An 11680-nucleotide genomic window follows, 5' to 3' on the forward strand; every position below is an offset into this window, starting at 1 on the left:
CCTGCTACTGCCACATATACCTCTCAATTATCTTGCCAAGAAAAATGTATGGTCTTAAAAGTGTAATGAAGCAATTGTCTAAAGAAGTGAAAGAAATTCAAAATTTAAAATTAATTTTTTGTCGTGGCACCCAAAATTGAGCGTGCCACCCAGCCCCATGGGTCACGCAAAGGTCAAAATCCACAAAAACAGCGTAACTTTTTTTATAATGCTCCTAGAATGCTGGGAGTAGGCTTAAAAGTTGCAGAACAGATATGAACCTATATGCTCTAAAAGAACATTTTGTTCTAAATGCATCTATTGGGCAGATATTCCAAAAAAAACGGATTTTTTCAATTTTCAGGGGCAAATTTACCGTCACAGGCGAAATTGCTTCTTTATCCACACCTACAATCCTACATGAATACATAGGAAACGACTGTTACTTGTCAGAGCTTGTCACACAGCTCACTAGTCAGGCTCTAATGACTTGGTATCCGAGATTGGGAAGAGAAATCGGACTTGGGGAGAAGTGTATTAGAATGTATAGTGTTAATAAATGAGTGTTCACTGTTTAGTGTCAATCTAATTAGTTATTTCATGGTTTGACACTGAACACTCATGTGTTCAGTACTTATTTAATATATTTTTCATTCATAGATTGAGACATTATAGACATACTATTAAAGCATTACGATTGCACAATGTTGACCAGGAAAAAGGGGCATGTAACAAAGATATTGCATAGTGGAGAAGAATTCACCAGCATCAGCGGATTTTTTGATGGATTAAGTGGTATGCTGCCAACTAAGCGAGATATTATCTGCCGTGTATTAGATGAACAGTTCTATTTGAAACGTGTGGCATCTGAAACTGTTGCTAAGGAGCTTGTTCAATACTGGATTTGGTGCAATGTTTATCCAATTCATCGAACAACAATTGCAGATAAAATCTTCGAAATGATTAAAACGTTCAGTTCATTGGATCGGTACGACAAGAAAAAACGGGGGGCAACATTCAAGAATAAGGAGACTGAATTTGTCAAAGATATTGACAAGCTATTTGATGTATTTTGCCATAATGTAAAACAACGCAGGCTTCTAGAGGAAGAGCACAGATTACGCATGGTTGAGCAAGATTTCAAGTTTTATGAAGACCAAAAAGGTCCAAGAGTTCAAACGTGTCGGCCAATTGTTCAACCACTGACTCCTTCTGATGTAAACTTCCACAACAGATTGCACAGAAGAATAGCTGTCGCAACACACTCCGCTCCATCCGCAAGTTCATCCACTCCATCCGCAAGTTCAGAGAATAATGTGAGTTTGGCAACTGAACCATTATGCTTTTCTGATACCGATTCTTCATGTACAGACGATACTGTTTCAATCGCTTCAATTGCTGACGCTCAATGCTTCAATCACTCAGATCAGAACAGGAAAACCTGGCCAAATTTGGCATTGATGTGTGAACGTTATGAATTATCAGATAGAGCTGGTGCTGCTGTTGCAAATGGTGTGATGAAGGATCTGGGTCTTATCACTGAAACAGATATTTCACAAACTGTTGATCGTAGTAAGCTACGACGTCAACGCACAAAGTATAGAGAAGAAGTAAGAGTACAAGAAGACAAGTTTTTTGAATTGGTGAATGCAGTGTATGTGGATGGAAGAAAAGATGCAACACAAGTAATACTACAAGCTGAAAATGGAAAATATTATAGAAAAATAGAACTGGAAGAACATTATGTAATAATTGGAGAGCCGGGAGAGTTTTACTTAAGCCATGTTACACCGGAAAATGGAAGAGGCTGAACTATTGCTAATGCTATTCATAATGCAGTTGCGGACACTGATTTGGAAGGGAAACTGGCTGTTATAGGGTCAGATGGTACTGCATCCATGACAGGACTATATAATGGGATGATACGAGCACTGGAAGAGCAGCTAGGTAGGCCATTGCAATGGGTAATTTGCTTATTGCACTGTAATGAGTTGCCACTACGTCATGTTTTTATGGCTTTGGATGGAACATCAAAAAGCCCGGATACCTTTTCTGGAAAAATTGGAAAGGAGTTAAATGGAAGTGTATCTGATTGGCCAGTTATTAAGTTTAAGCCCATTTTAAACCAAAATTTTCCATTGCTCACAAATGAAATTGTTGATAATCTCAGCACTGATCAGCATTATGCCTACAAAATATGTTGGGCGGTTAATATCGGGCATGTGGACTATGATTTGGAACTTCTGGAAATTGGGCAAATATTTCACTCTCGGTGGTTGACTCTCGCTTGCAGAATAATGCGATATTATGTCTCAGTCGAAAAGCCATCTGCAATACTTCAGTTATTGACTGAATTTTGCATAAAAATATATTTCCCAACATGGTTTCAAATTAAGCGAGAGAATCGAATTACAAGTGGTGCAACAAATCTGTTTGGCCTCGTTCAAAGGATCGTTAAATTTCAAAACAAGAGAGTCAGGGACATTTCACTGAAGGTTGTGCAAAGAAATGCATTTTTTGCTCATCCTGAAAACATACTGTTAAGCATGCTAGCAGATGGAAATGAAAATGTGAGGAGGATGGCTGTTAACAAGATTCTATCAATTAGAGGTTGTTTATCAAATTACACAATTGAAAATATGGATATGGGTGATTTTGAAGGTGGATTTGTTGATCAATCAGATGGTGAAGACGAATCAAGCAACGATAATGTTGATGTGCGGCGATTCTTGGTGCCAAAACTAAACTTTAAAGCAAAGGAATATTTTAAAATGGTCAATTTAAACGTGGCTGACATCTCTGAACCTCAGGCAATCACACACTTGAATAATGTTCAGCTTGAAGAAGTAAGATCCACTCCATTGTGTCTTCAACATCCATGTCATAATCAAGCTGTTGAAAGGCACATTAAACTTGTTACCGAGGCATCGTCTTCAGTTGCTGGCTATGAAAGACGGGACGGATTGATCAGGCAAAAACTTAACTCTCGGTGTTTAATGAAACGCTTCGACACCAAGAAACATTTCGCTTCTTAATGGACTAATATTATGATGATTTAAAGACCTACTATTCTTGTAACACTTTTTATGGCTTTATTGTACAATTGTTTTATATGCATGTATTTCCTCGAAGCTGGCTACTGTTGCTTTAAATTAAACTTCCTGCAGATTGAACAATTGTTCGATTGTGGACTGGGGATGGTGGCAGGTCAGTCGAATTGTGGCTTAGCTATGCATTGATTGTGCATTTTCTATTTTTATTTAAATACCTAGATATGTGCTCTTCTAAATCAATCAATATTTCTAAGTAACTCTCTGTAATATTGATGAATGTGTAACAATATCAAATTAAAAGATAGTATTCGCTTGCTTCATTAAGTCCGCTACAATATGCTAATGGGTATGGTATAGTAGGCATACCTACCAACAAACTAGCCTAACTAGGTAACCAACCATAACCATCCAATTGAAATAGCCAAAAACCCATCTGTCCAAATGTGGAGACTCCATAATAACACCCAAAATAAATGAACAAAATGTAGTAAAAAAATGTATTTAAGCATCAAATAAATGCAATTTCATCTAAATTTGCCCCCGAAAATGGAAAAAATATGTTTTATTGGAATATCTGCTCAATAGATGCATTTAGAACAAAATGTTCTTTTACAGCATATAGGAACATAGCTGTTCTGCAACTTTTAAGCCTACTCCCAGCTTTCTAGGAGCATTATAAAAAAAGTTACGCTGTTTTTGTGGATTTTGACCTTTGCGTGACCCATGGGGCTGGGTGGCACGCTCGATTTTGGGTGCCACGTCAAAAAAATCATTTTAAAGTCAATATTAGACCTTATGACACCTTTTTAACACCCCTCTTCATTAATATGACAGAAAAAGTTTTTTTCACTCCACCCTACTACATGTTGATGCAATGTTCGAACATCGAACAATTACTTCATCCAGTACCATAGCTATTGATCACATATGGACAAACGGTACATGACATCTGGGCGAAACATTCTTGGGCGAGAAAATGTGGGCGAGAAAATGTGGGCGACAGCCCATGTATGTGATGGCCAAAGTCATTTTGATTGTGAATCTCTATGTGTTATCATAGTATTGTTAGTTTATGTATTGTAATACAATTCCAACATTTCTTTTGCATCCTTTAGCCATATCCATGGACTTCGAGATAGCTGCTTTGCAGGCGGTTCAAGCTGTATTTCCAAGGGCACAGATATGTGGGTGTTTTTATCACTTAACAAAGAACTAAAGCAAAGGTACCGCTTACATGCTGAATTTGCATTGGCGTGCAAAAGCGTCATAGCAATTGCATTTGTTCCAAGACCTCAACTTGTTGATGCTCTTGCAACCCTAGAACAGAACCTTCCATCTGAGCTGGCTTTCCTGTTAGATTGGTTTGAGGATAAATACATAGGTGAATAAAATGTGTTTACGTTGGCAGTGGCAATCCGAAACTTTCTCATGTCGTATATACAGTTGACAGTGACTTTATATAATACTGTATACTTTTCAATTTTTAAAAGAACTGAAATATGAATAACTCAGAATTTATTAATTCTCTATACCAACAAAGCTACAACCTAAGCAAATATTACAAATGTTCAGGAATACACGAAAGGGCATCCAGGCCGGATAGCGACTGTCAAAACAGCGACTGTCATAACGGCGACGTAATGAAGTGAGCGACGTTCCAAACAGCGATTGTATAAATGCCGACTGCATTAAAACAGCGACTGTTATGATAGCGACTTAACACTTTAAGTGCCATAAAAATGCCCCATCTGGCACCTATGTGGCATATTTTTGAATTTTATTTATTGTAGGCACCAAATTTGAACACAACTAGTTTTCAATTTAGCTATAGCGAGAAGTTTTTGGATTTATATCATGCCAGTCAGCAGGTTTTGACTTGGAGGCCAAATTGGGTGGTTCTGTAAGGCGCCAGCTTGACAATACAAGGCAAAGACCTGACTCAGCGACAAAGCTACTACAAGGCAGAGACCTGACTCAGCGAATGAAAAGATACGTGACAATGAACACACGAATCACTGTTGTACAGCAAAATCGAGGCCAGTATGATCTGCGGCAGTTCCTTCGAGCCCTTGCTCACAATTTAGAAATAAACGTGGCTTGATTTTTATTGCAAGACTTTTGGTTGTTTTAAAGTCCCTTTTGGTTTCAATCTTTTTCTAGACCCTGAATTTTATTGCAAGGCTTGACGACTTTCTGTTGTTTGGCTTGACTAGCCTATTTCTTTTTAAATCATGTGACTTCTATGGATAGTCCAAATAAAATGTTGTTTTAAAGTCCCTTTTGGTTTCAATCTTTCACTACGCAGTGTTTGCCTATTTGTGCGTGCATACGTGTGTAGAGAGGTGTGGGGGATGGAAGGTATGTGTGGAGGGGGTGAAAGAGTGCGTGTGCGCGTAAGCCTTGGATTTAATAAAAGAAGTGAAGTCGCTGTTGTGGCAGTCTTTGTTTTTGATGAATCGCTGTCGTGTAGTCGCTCTATTGACAGTCGCTGTTTTAAATGAATCGCTGTCGTGTGGTCGCTCTATTGACAGTCGCTGTTCTGACAGTCGCTATTTGGAACTCGAGCCACACGAAAGGTATGAGCGGTGGTGGAAATCAGGGCAGCTCTATAAAGGTTGTAGACTGTTCTAACATTTTCATCGCTCCTAGAGGCATCACCCTTGATATGAGAACTCTCCAAAAAGCAATTGTGGGTTGTCAACTCCAAGACAACACGGCCCACAATCGCTTGAATAGCTTCAAACATTTCATTAAGTAAGTACCGGTGAAATCAAAGCATTTCCTTAAATGATATTACTACAGTATGAGTAATAGTGCAAACTTTGCCTAAGTCCTCACTATTCAATGTACCCTAGATCAGACCTCTCCAGGGGAGATATTCTGGGCCATTTGATGCTGAGGCTGCATAACGTGCAGCGGCCGAAGGCGATAGCGGGGTTGCGGTGGGAGGATTTCGACAGTGCCTATCACCAAGGAAAATGCCACGTCGTTAAAAGGCACGATCACAAGACTACAGGTTGCTGAAGTACATGACCGCAGTTAGGCTGTGCTGCTGTTGAACACAAGTCAAAGACCGGAGATGGCCAATCAATTGGCTCGCCACATGAGCCACTCGGTTCAGACGGCCCGCCGGACCAACAATTGCACCAACGCCTCCAGCAATGCAGAGGTGGTGACTTCCCAGATCAATAAAATGACTTTCTGAAGATGGACACTGCACTGTTCATTTTTTGTACTACTGTATTTCCTGTTGTTATTATTATTTCCGCATTTTCTACTATACAGGCCTCGAAATATAAGACGAATTCCATTTAACCTTTGTGACAAGTTGACAGAAAAATTGAAGCAGTTAGAAGACCTCGACATCATTTAGAGTCTTCTTCTTTTATTGTAGCACTTGATTACAAGCATTGACTGCCTCTTGCTTGAAAAATTTTTCATTAGATTACAAGGAAATAGGTTTTGATTAAGTTGTGTGTAGACCAGCAGCAGACTGCTGAATATAGGCTAAGCCATCTTTACATTACCGTTCATCTGCACTTTTGCAGCAGCATGTTACAGGGACAAAAATACAGAAAAAACGTTTGTGTGCCTATCAGAAGCAATACTTGTTTATCTTTGGTTCAAAGATTTACTGTTGATAAATTGGGGCTGTTGCTGTGCAAGGTAATAGGCTAAAACATGTGTTATTAAGCTTCTATATTTCTGCACACCGGTCATAATAATCATTAGCAAGGTGGTTGCAAGCAGTAGGAAATAACATTGTATAACTTTTTCTACAGTTAAACTTACATTCATATTGGAAAGTTAGTTGCTAAATAGTTAATTTCTCGTCTATAGCTTATTGATACACGATAAGTGAAAGTTTAAGCTTAAGATATGCCTCATGTTGCGGAATGGCCCGTTTCGGCGAGTCCGATTCGGCAAGTCCGATTCGACTAGTCCGATTCGGCGAGTTCCCTATTCGGCGAGAGCCTTTTTCGGCGAGTGCCCTATTCGGCGAGTTTTTGAAATTTTTAAAAGGAAATTATCGGGTACCGTAGCCTAACTACAATTGCCGTTTTTACATCGTTTTAACGTCGCTAAACGTTGAAATCGTGCAGAAAGGAATAAAAAGAAAATGTTTGAACCATTAAATTAAAATTCGTCATGTCAGTTCAGTTATTTTTATTTTTGACCATCATATCAAAAACAATACACGTCAACATAGCAAAGGTGTAGAAAAAGGTAGAAGCGACAAAACGCGAACGTTAAAACGTGCTTGTGACCGAAGTAACTTATTGAGTTGAAAGAAATTTGGCAAGGTTGCATCACCTTCAGAAAAATTTAAGATATAAAGGAAAAATAAAACAAAAAAAATGTTACAAAAAAAATAATGTTTATGTCTATAAGTTAGTACTTTTGAATAGTTAAAATCATAGGCGCCTAACTATTTTTTTGGCCGTGGGGGCGAAAGCGTGTTTCATCAGCAGCAACGTAAATTCAGCGAAATGTCACGCAGATGGATGACGTAATTATGTCATCACACTAGGATTGCTTTTATTGCCACACTCGGAGTTATAGACATAAACATGATCTATTTTTTTTTTTTGTAACATTTTCTTTGTTTTATTTTTCCTTCATATCTTAAATTTTTCTGAAAGTGTTGCGACTGTGCCAAATTTCTTTCAACTCAATAACTTACTTCGGTCACAAGCACATTTTAATGTTCGCGTTTTGTCGCTTCTACCTTTTTCTACACCTTTGCTATGTTGACGTGTATTGTTTTTGATATTATGATCAGAAAGAAAAACAACTGAACTGACATGACGAATTCAAGCATGTTTTAACGTTCGCGTTTTGTCGCTTCTACCTTTGCTATGTTGACATGTATTGTTTTTCATATGATGATCAGAAATAAAAACAACTGAACTGACATGACGAATTTTAATTTAATAGTTCAAACATTTTCTTTTTATTCCTTTCTGCACGATTTCAACGTTTAGCGACGTTAAAACGATGTAAAAACGGCAATTATAATTAGGCTACGGTACCCGATAATTTCCTTTCAAAAATTTCAAAAACTCGCCGAATAGGGCACTCGCCGAAAAGAGCTCTCGCCGAATAGGGAGCTCGCCGAATCGGACTAGTCGAATCGGACTCGCCAAATCGGACTCGCCGAATAGTAGCAGACCCCTCATGTTGTGTACCAAACTGTCAAGGAAACTATAGAAATGAATCAAAGGTTCGTGTATTTGGATTTCCCAAAAATGAAAAGCTACAAAAAAAGTGGCTCAATGCTATTCGAAGAGAAAAAAAGTTTGTTGTTACCAACAGCAGTAAAAAAGGTTTCTCCAATTTTGCTATTTACCATACTATTGTGGGCATGCATAATACAATTAATACATACATACATATTAATTGTCTTAAAGAATATGTAGCCTACCTTTGAACACTCTGTACAATTTACATGCCTTTATTTTCATAGGTTTGTGAATTGCACTTCTTAGAAAAAGATATTGAAACAACTACATGTGCATGTGATAAAAGAAGTGGTCGTATGTTGTCCTATAACTTGAAAGTCCCAAGGCTTTTAAATTACATGATGGAGCCTGCATGGTCATTATTTATGCTTGATGTTTAGAGAAGCCACTTTCCAAATTTAAAATCTTGTGTTTCTTGTTTTGCAGACGATGAGCACATACGGTTCCGCTTTGTTAAGCATCCTGTTTGGATTGCAAGCATTGATTGCATTCTTTCGGACAACCATGCCAATGAGTGGACCATATGTGTTTTCTACAAAGTCCGGACGATCGACGACGTCGTCGCCTTATGCTTCAAAGTTGCTGAATATTGCCTAGTCCAAAGCAGGGTTAAGCAACTTCTCTTGCTCGCGATGGAGGAAAAGCGTGGTCACCGCTGTAAGTTACAAGCATTTAAAAAAAAGTACAATTATATTCTTTGTGGGTGTTCATTTCGTACAGAAGCTCACAGACCAATGTTGATGTAGCTTCATTAGAAGTATGAAAAAAAAAACATTTTTGCGACTTCTCCATTCCCATACTACGTCTTCATTCCTTATACCCTCAATACATCACACTTAACCTTTACTACAACAAGTGAATATTCATTGAACTTACGGAAACTATTCTCGCTCTAATCGAAACAAAATGCGTTTCTATGGTACTGTTCAGATAGAATGCACGCCTAACTAGATCATTCTTATTTCAGGCTCATGGCCAAAAACCAGAAAAAAGCGGTTAGATTGGCCAAGCACATGAGCCATTCCTTGGTCACAGCAAGAAGCACATATGCTTGCATTAATGCAGACGACAATGCCTACAAAGTTACGGAAGAGGTAAGCAGCTTGTGGTTGGCATTATTTAGGTAAACTATTCATTCTAATGTTGTGACTGCAACTTAGTTTTTGATGTGTGTTTCTTTTATTTTATTAAACCAAAAGAAACTTTTGAATGAATGAAGCTAAGTTGTTCGCCCTAGCAAATTTGATTTATGCAAATAAAGTTTTTGCTGTTAGAGCTTGTGAACAACTTAAAATGTATTTTGACGACTTAATGTGGCATGGTCGTATTTAGGATATGAGAAACGCTAACATCATCTTGCAGTTGTCAGTTGGCTATAAGTGCCGAAATGCTTGTTTATGTTTAGATGGAAACTCTTCACGATGCTTGAGTGATGCACCACTCCACTGACAGCTGCACCAATAGTATCCACACCTCTTGATCAGTAGTCGTGAGTTCAAGACTTCGTGGGGTCGCTCTGAGACATTATAATATTAACACGGAATTTTGTTCTTGCTTAGCACTACGCGTTGAAGAAAATGGATTATGTGTAAAAATGCACCCGTCCATGTGACTTCAATCGCAAAGCGCTGAGAGATACGCGTCGCAAATCAATAAACTCAAAACCCTGTTTAGTGATGTCAAGATTATTTGAACGATTGCAGTGAGCATGCAAAAAAATTTCTGTTTTCTTTCTTTAAACAAAGTACAAAAACAATTTTCATGGAACTTACGATAAGATTTTATCTTATGTTTACAGCAAAAGGATACTTTGAATACTTGTTGTAGTGGTTTACTTTGCTGCAGAAAAAAGTAGGTCCAAGATGAAAGTTTTTTACAAACCGTGTGACTATCTTATACTCATGTTATTACATCACCTCGACCACACATGTCATATTGAATGGCATAACAAAATAGATTAAGTAGGTAACCTAATTATAAATTCAGAATCGCTACTTTGTGCCAGCATCTTCACTAGAGCGCAAATAAGTTTCCAAATAACCAAGGATAAATTTAAATTGAACCCCACTGATCTGCCACATTTCAACAGGTATATTTTGTTAAAAACAAGGTTTGATTGCTTTGCTGAGAAGTGATAAAATATTTATAAACTAGTAATATTTGAAGCAAATCTGGTGAAGGAACTTCTTGAAATGACAAGCTTAACTCGAAAAGAGAGCAAGGCAAAGGAATTTTTTACAAATGGAAACAATTTTGAAGTATTCTATTTTATTCTATTTGAATAAGGTGGCTGGATGCCTAGGTAACTTGTGTTTAAAAACCGAAAAATTTAAGTAATTCTAATCTTGCTTAATGCTTCCTGCTACTGCCACATATACCTCTCAATTATCTTGCCAAGAAAAATGTATGGTCTTAAAAGTGTAATGAAGCAATTGTCTAAAGAAGTGAAAGAAATTCAAAATGAACAAAAGAGAATGAACTAAAGAATGAACTATGACCATATGATGATGACATTGTTTGTTTTCTATTAAATCAGGGTTTTACTAAGTCACTTTAAAACTTTCTATTAAACCATTTTTCAATCAAATTTTTAAATAAATTTTCAATAAAATACACCATTGATTGATTGAACAAACTGACAGTATGGATATATCAAATGCATTGGAGTTGATACTGAATGAAGAAAGTGACATGGAGTTTGAAAGTGGGTACAAATCATCCTATATACCAGGTAAGTTAAAAAAACTGAAAGGTTATTTTTTTTAAAGTTAAAGTTTTTAGTCGAAGTTCTGATTCTGCTGTTCGTTGGTTAAAAAATGTATAAAAAATAGTCCAAAATCAATGCAAACAACAAATAAAATGCAAAAAATATTTGAAACTCCATGATTAAGACAAATTTTTAACATCAATAGATGTGGTCATAAGAGACGAAAGAGCGAAGCAGGAAGTGGAGGTACTGCATGCGATGGGGATTGGTGATGAGGAAGACACACCAACAAATTTAACCACCAGCATATCAAACCCGACCTCCAATGCATCAACCCCATCACCAGCTTGCAAGCTCGGAGACGACAATATAATTGGCAACCAGCCACAAGGAGCCCCCTTGCACAGTCTTTCAAAGGAAAGCAATGTTCAACAGCTGAAGCTGTCGTTTTCAATGAGGAAAACCTCCTTGAATACTTTCAGTTAATTTTTACTGATGCATTACTGGATTGGCTTGTTGCTGAGACAAACCGGTATGCATATCAATATAGGGCTTCCAAGCTTGACGCAGGTGCACTGGGTTATGAGTCGCGGTGTCAGTTTTGGAAAAATACAGATAAAAACGAGTTGAAAGTTTTCTGGGGGCTTGTTATCCTAACGGGTCTGATATCAAAACCCACAATTGAAAGCTTTTGGAGT

At 37.7% G+C, this 11680-nt stretch overlaps 1 long non-coding RNA gene across 1 annotated transcript; it reads left to right on the forward strand.

Annotated features, from left to right (window-relative positions):
* The first annotated feature begins 5420 nt into the window (after positions 1-5420).
* On the forward strand, positions 5421-9816 carry LOC145774868 (uncharacterized). The gene is made up of 4 exons (XR_014290072.1): positions 5421-5786; positions 8702-8932; positions 9243-9369; positions 9681-9816. It is a non-coding gene; the product is annotated as an uncharacterized LOC145774868 (long non-coding RNA).
* The last annotated feature ends 1864 nt before the right edge of the window (positions 9817-11680 follow it).

This window comes from Aplidium turbinatum, chromosome 7, assembly GCF_918807975.1.
Source record: "Aplidium turbinatum chromosome 7, kaAplTurb1.1, whole genome shotgun sequence".
Lineage (NCBI taxonomy): Eukaryota > Metazoa > Chordata > Ascidiacea > Aplousobranchia > Polyclinidae > Aplidium > Aplidium turbinatum.